Consider the following 7912-nt stretch of genomic DNA (forward strand, 5'->3'; position numbering starts at 1 on the left):
CCAAGCAACGCTTAGCGGCGCTGCTGCTCTTGACAGGCAGCGCCATTTCTGGCAGAAAAAGAGAAACTGGGGTGTTAGCAGCGCGCGTTTTCCCTTCTCTCCACCGCGTTGCCGCTCGCTTTGCACGTGCAGAGCTCTCGCGGTGCACTTGCGCCGCCTCACAATGTACCGCTTGCAGTGCGGCTTCAAAAGGATTTTCAAGCTTGACTGGCACTTCCGAAAAGCGAATTTGATAAAATGAGAAAGGCTCGTCAATCACGTTAACGGTGAAGAGCAGACGACCGACAACAACGACGCCCAACTCAAAGCGAAATGCATTTCCCAAGTCGCGATTACACCGTGTAGGACGTATACCTCGAGGTAAGTCTCATTCTGTCATGTTAAAGATGAATAATGGTCCACATGCACTCCGAAATGAAGCCGTACACGCTATCGATGTTCCGCGGCGTGGACTACGAATCATATGATTGTTGTTTTGATATGGCATGCTTACAGTACACTGTAAAAAATTTTTCTTGAAAAAAACAGACATTTTCTGGCAGCTGGCCTGCCAGAAAATTACTGTTCTCTTTCTGTTTTCTGTTTTTACGTTTTTGTAATTTTACATGTCCCTTCTGTTCCTGCTAACAGAAAATTTCTGTAATTTACATGGTTTTTTCTGTTTTCAGTAACAGAAAATTTCTGTAATTTACATGTTTTTTTCTGTTTTCAGTAACAGAAAATGTCTGTAATGTTACATGTTTTTTTTTGTTCTCAGTAACAGTAAATTTCTGTAATTTCAAATAATTTTTTCTGTTTTCAGTAACAGAAAACTTCTGTACCTTTACATGGTTTTTTCGGTTCTCACTAACAGAGAATTTCTGTAATTGTACTACACTTTTGGTTTCTTAGTACAGAAATCTTCTGTGACTTGACAAGTTTTTTTTTTCATTTGTTCAGTAGAGGAGAGAGAGAGAGAGAAGGAATGCAGGAAAGGCAGGGAGGTTAACTAGACAATACGTCCAGTTTGCTACCCTACACATGGGGAGGGGGAATAGGGGAGTCAAAGAGAGAGAGAGAAGAATAGACACATGTCAGGAAGTTTCTGTAATTAAAATGAGCTTTCTGCTTTAAGTAACAAGAAATTTTTGAAATTGCATTTCTTTCTCATCGCAGCAATGTCAGTTGACAAATATTCTGCAATTTGACAGGTTATGCAAACCTAAAATGTATGAGGCGCAAGAACAGAAAATCACACAAACCGAAAGCACCACAATTTTTTGCATCTGCATTGTCCCCTTTATAGCACGCATCCTCTCACAAATTCGTTAATTCAGTGCACCATAGAGTGAAATGCAAACAAGTTTATTGACATGAAACATAGAAGTTTAGGCAGTTGCCAACATGTGCATTTTGAAATTCGCGAGAGATGCCCACACTATCACAAGCGGTCACTATGCGTTAATCGAAGGTCGCAGGTTCGGTCCCTGCCAGCGGCATGTTATCTTTTCGTCCACTTTGCTTTCTTGACATTTGCTTCGTAATGGCTACAAATAACATCCCCTGTACTTGCCTTGGCTTTCTTGTCTGTTGTAATTAATGTTGTGTCTAACAAAGAAAAACAAGGCATTACAATTCCCGCTTCGTTCACTATGCCCACAGTATCACAACGGGTCCAGATTAGGAAATCTCCCGGCGATATTGTTCGAGTTGGCAGGCACAGATGTTTGAAAGTCAAGTCCTTGAGGAAGCTAATCAATGACGCCACTTTCAGGTTCATGTGCTGTTTCCCTCGTGAATGCTCAGTCTTTGTGCCCTTGCCGGGACTGACAGTGGCAAGTGACCTAAAAAGAAGAGGCAATTCTGTTTAGCAGTCCAGAAGTACCTAAATATTCTTAGATACAGTGTAACTACAAAGTTGCCCACTAGCTCTTCATTAAGAATAGGCTTTTCTGCATACATCCATGTCTACTTACATTACGTTCACTTTAAATACAATATTGCCACATAAGTCTAAAATAAAACTCCTAACCTATCTAACACTAAAACAAGAATTTGAACCTTCTAATGTCTAAGTACTGACAGCCAGTATGTTTGTGGATACTCGCAAGCAGTATACCATAAAACAGGTAGCTTCTCATTGAAGGGATAATGGTTTAGTTTTAGTAATTTTGTTCCAAAACGCTTTCTTTTCCTTTTAACTAAATGAAGCCACCTCAATAAATAAAGGTATTTTATGTGAGCGATATGCCATACATTTTTTTCAATGTTACCGGAAAGCTAGAGTTATTGACCAAAGTACTGTGCCCAAGGTTTAGTTTCAATCTCACCTATGAGTGAACTCCAGAGTAAGACTTGCCTCTTTTTGGTAGGCAACGTTGACGCAAAGTCTGCCAGGAATAATATCTTGAACGCCTCTCTAGGACTGCATGCTTGCATTAGAGTAACGTCGTCAATGCAAACTGTGAAGGACTTCGCTGTCAGGAAACCACCACCTGCAAGTTGAAAATTTGGGTTCAAAATTTACTCATATTTAGAAGGGGAGAATAGCATACCTTTCGCAAATATGAAAGGTCAACTTGGCATTTCCTCAAGGTCATCATCCCAGATGGTATCCTTGAATAAAGAAACGAGCATTGATCGAATAAGTAGGCACGAGGCAAAATAGAATTTGTTAATTTGTTAATAACAGGAAACAGCGTGGCAAACGGTACAAGAAAGGCTGACAGGACTTTCTAGTCCCGTTTGCCCACGCTGTTTTCTGTTATGAAGTCAAGTCAACAAGCTCAAGCTCATAGCCTTTTAAACAATTTGTTAAAACTGGGTGTTTGCACATATTTTAACACTGCGTACTCTCAAACACTTTGATCGCCCCAGCGATGCTTAACACTCAATGCAAGAAAGAAGATAAAAAATCCACAAGCGATTTTCAAGCTGCATTAGCACCGAATCTCTTGCCCTAAGTGGAAGTGAAATGGCGCATTTTGAAAGTGCTGGTCTGCACCTGCGATGGTTCACTCTATTTTCGGTGTACAATCGAGCCCAGATATATCGAACTCGATGGAGATTGTGAAATAGTTGCATATATAATATTTAGATATTCGAAATTGTGCTCGTAAGAAAAACTTAGCACGCCTCTGACAAATGTGTAAACTTGCGAAAAGACGGCAGATTACCTATTGGCGTATCCGAAAGTAGCAACGTCGATAGGCACACGACGGTGATAAATGATTTATTTGATGAGCAAAAAGCCGATCAGGTCAACGGGGTTCAACGGGCAGCACACGTGAAATGCACAAGAAGGAAGAAGTGCTGAACAAAAAAAATTTTGCAGTGGCTTAGCTCGGCTATGCCAGGATAACGTAGCGTTAGCAAAGGTTCAGCTAATTATTCTTAGCTTTCCTGATTGTCTAGGATTAACTTGGTTATCATGCTTACTGCTGCTCCAATGACACACACACGGTATGCGTATGATGTGGCACATGTATATTTATTTTGCCAGGCAACTACTTCGGGATCCGATGAGTTAAGCTTCACCGCTCTTGTGCGCCGTTGAGCAGCATTTGCGCTCTCCTCCATGGCTATACCACACTGGCAAACGCCAGTCACAGGCGCTATCAAGCGGCTCCAGCGCAGTGTCAGACGGCGACTGCACAGCCAAAGCGAATAGCTGCGCGCGCGCCGGCGCCAATACGTCTGCAACGGCTGCGAAGTCACGCCTCTGGAAAGCGCAGACCGGTGCCGGCTCCTGTGCGTGACATCACTGATCCTCGCATGAGCAGCACGTGTCTTGAGGAGCCACGCGAAACTGGCTCGGCTAGGCCAGTGGAGCTAACGCTACAAAAGGCCAGTTTGGTGCCGAGAAAGACATAACCTCTAATCATAGGTAAGCGCTGTAGTCACATTCAAAATCCAGCGCCAAATCACGGCGCCGATACCTCCGACGGAGCGAAAATTCATGAAAAGCCGCCACTTCAAAGCACCCACCCTCCCCCCACGTCAGCGAAACGCGTGCAAGAACAGCCAGCGTGTTTCGAACAAGTTAAGCGCTTACACTACATTCAAGATCCAGCGTCATATCACGGCGCCGATACCTTCGACGGAGCGCGCATTCATGATAGGCCGCCACTTCAAAGCACAACCCCCCCCCCCCCTCACGCCAGCGAAACGCGTGCAAGAACAGCTAGCGTGTTTCCAACAAGTAGGCGCTTACACCACATTCAAAATGTAGCGTCAAATCACGGCGCCGATACCTTCGAAGGAGCGCGCATTCATCAAATGCCACCATTTTTTCAAAGCTCAAACCCTCCCCCCACGCCAGCGAAACGCGTGCAAGAACAGCCAGCGTGTTTCTAACAAGTAAGCGCTCACACTACATTCAAGATCCAGCGTCATATCACGGCGCCGTACCTTCGACGGAGCGCCATCAAATGCAACCACTTCTTCAAAACTCAAACCCTTCCCCCACGCCAGCGAAACGCGTGCAAGAACAGCCAGCGTGTTTCGAACAAGTAAGCGCTTACACCACATTCAAAATCCAGCGTCAAATCACGGCGCCGATACCTTCGACGGAGGGCGCATTCATCAAAGGCCGCCACTTCTTCAAATCCCCACCCTTCCCCCACGCCGGAGAAACGCGTATACAAGAACAGCCAGCGGGCTTCTAACAAACCTGAGGCCTGACGCCGTCTCAAACGACACTGCTTTCACCGGCGCGTCTGCCGACGACGCCGAACTGGCTCAACATCTTTGCCGAGCCGCTGCTGTACTATGAACAGATGAGTCATGTCCAACTCTCCCGAACCCAGGCGCGAACCAATAAGCGCGCAGAGGCGTGTGGGTCGGCCAGTCAACGAAGAAGCCAGTGAGCCAGAAGTGAGGAAAGACACTCTATCAGACTGTGGCACTGAAAATGACTTATCTGTCGCCACGCATACATATCTTGTATAGTAACGCAAAGTTCAAAAAAAAAAAGAAAAAGGAAACAGAAAAAGGGAAGGAACAAATGACAGGCGCTACAGTCTCTACGTTACGCGTGCGCGGACTTCCTGCACGTGTGGTGCAGTGCACTCTGAGGCCTTGGGCGTGGCGTCGCGTTCGATATATCGAATGTGCAGTGAAGAGGAGCACTATATTTGCGTGAACTAGCCCAACATATTTGCATGGGATTTTACAACTGTTTGAGATGCGCAACAATTCGTGTGGTTCGATATATGCGTGTTCGACTGCATTTTTTTCGATAAGTGCTGTTCATGTAGAGGAGGGCACAGAATCGTTGCGGTAATATGAAACTGGTTGAGGCGTTGCGTTGCGTCACTTTTTTAAATGATTATATTTTCGAACAGAATCTCGAACGATACAATTCAATAGGCAGACATTACCACTCCGGTGTCAAAGACCCTCTATAGCGTGCGCACGCTCGGCACTGCGAGGCTACGCTATTCAAACGTAGAGCACAAAGGCCGGCACGACCGGCGCGTCCGGCGTCCGTCGGCGCGCCGCGCCTCTGCTGCAGCCGGCGCGAGATGCGACATGCTGCATTCCGCGCCGGCGACGTTACCCAAAGAACACTGTACCCAAACCCTGACTACACGGTGTCTGCATTTCTTCGTTCTTCGTGACGAAGGGACGCCGGGCGTGCTGAACTGCGCATGCGTCAAGTCGACGTAGTGCTCGGTTGGCTCGGTTTTCGCGTTAACGTAACGTGACGAACCAATGAACGTGGCGTCGCCAACTTCTGCTGACGCTGGTTGACGCGAACGCTGCGCTGGGCTATAAAGGGCCGTTTATAACGAGGCTGGCAAAGCAGAACAAAAATCACGCATCATAGCACTCTAAGAACGCACGCGATCCGCATAAATGGGACTCATTCCGCCAACGCCACATGACACGAACACATTCTTTGATGGCAACATTAGCGGAGCCCCTGCTTCGGTGCACCTAAACTAGTTCCTTACACATCAGACAACGGACGAACACGTTGCAGTGTGACGCAATCTCGCGCACTCAACGCCTGAACTCGGCGTGCACGATAGTACGCTTTGCGCGGTAACAACGAAGCACACTGCGCACACGGCGGCAGCCGTTTGGCACATTTCAAATGGCAGCACTGCTCTGCTTACACCTCCTGCCGCACGGCTAAGCGCAGCAGCACAGCTAAATACGACGTGCACTAGCAACCAACGTTTCTAAAACCATTGGTTCAAAAAACGTTGCTAACTGCGTATGGCTACACGAGCCGTTGTCATCGAGCGTTATAGCAACAACATAATCACGTAATAACACTTCAGTAACACATAATAGAGTCCAGTAATCACATAAAGCAGCAAGGGAACTCTTACTCACCTGATGGACGAACTGTAACAAAGCGCAGTGGTTCAATGGCAGCAGACCGTCGACGAGGAAACAACGAGGAGCCTCAATTGGTCCAGTCCATAAATAAGAAACGAGGCCTAGCCAGCCTAGCAGCATGAAATTTGAATCTGTGCATTGAAGCGCGCCGAAAGCAAGGACCGCAACATGTACAAAGACGCATATTACTTGAAACAAAATTATTTGCTACCGTTGGCTTACTTCCTAAAATATAAGCAAGTTATTACTTGGTGCAGTCTATTTTTTATAGTTGTTTTTCAAGTACTAAGAGACACGTGATCAACTGTCTGTAAAGCGCTGACCTTAAAGACAGAAATTGTCTGTTTTTTTCAGGTACACATTTCTGTTATGGGCAAATAACAGAAATTCTCTGTGTGACCACAGACATTTTCTGTAATGATGTCTGTACTTTTACATATATTTTTTACAGTGTAGCAGCCGTGTACTTTCGTGAACAAACGTTTGCGGCGTGCGAAAAAAAGATACGGCCATGGCACTGCTTCCTGAGGAGGTTAGAGTCAAGTCATCCGTGCCGCTGGAGAATCACCCGCCGATTAAGACGCGAGGCAGCTAGCTGAGCTTTAACCACTGTGAAGCAAGATGAACTACTCGCCCCGTTTTTTCGGCTCTCGCGTCATGCTTGCAGTCTCTTTTTATGATATAATAATAATATCTGGGGTTTAACGTCCTAAAACCACGATATGATTATGAGAGACGCCGTAGTGGAGGGCTCCGGAAATTTCGACCACCTGGGGTTCTTTAACGTGCACCTAAATCTAAGTACACGGGCCTCAAACATTTTCGCCTCCATCGAAAATGCAGCCGCTGCGGCCAGGATTCGATCACGCGACCTTCGGGTCAGCAGCCGAGCGGCATAACCACTAGACCACCGTGGCGGGGCTTTTTATGACATCGACTTGAGAGGCGTATAAAACCTGCTGCGTGAACGCGGCTAGAAAATCGCACAAAGTCAGAAGGTGGTTACTTCAAGGTTGCAATTGCAAAGCATGTATTAAGTGCCAGTTATATTTAGCGGCTTAAATATATATCACCCTAATAAAGTGACAAAAACAAAGCAAACCTGCAGAACGATGTCAAAGCTTGCTGCAAATGCACAGTCGTCCGTTCCGGCGTGATAAAGCAGCCTTCCCGACGCGTGAAATGCAGGCGCCGAACTTCTGACGATGTGCCGAGTTCAGTTGAATTCAACCAACCGCGCAATGCTAACGGTATAACGCGAATGTGAACGTTCAACAACGACGGGTAGGTCTCACGAACACGGGGAATCAAAACACAAAGTTGCTTCACCTACAACCGTAACTGGACTTTAACAATACGAGAAGACAGCGAGTAATCATTAATGTAGTCGCTGCATGCATGCGGTAAGTAACGCTGCATGCGCCGCGTTACTTACCGATTCAGGTAGTCGGAAGGAAGGAAAGCGATGAACTCAGTCAGCCAAAATAGAAGGCGAGACAGCGCTGTCAGCTATCCACGCTTGCCGCCTTTATTTCTCGTGCGACACGCCCGGGAAACGATACAGTTTAACACGTGAATCGTG

This window comes from Rhipicephalus sanguineus, chromosome 8, assembly GCF_013339695.2.
Source record: "Rhipicephalus sanguineus isolate Rsan-2018 chromosome 8, BIME_Rsan_1.4, whole genome shotgun sequence".
Classification (NCBI taxonomy): domain Eukaryota; kingdom Metazoa; phylum Arthropoda; class Arachnida; order Ixodida; family Ixodidae; genus Rhipicephalus; species Rhipicephalus sanguineus.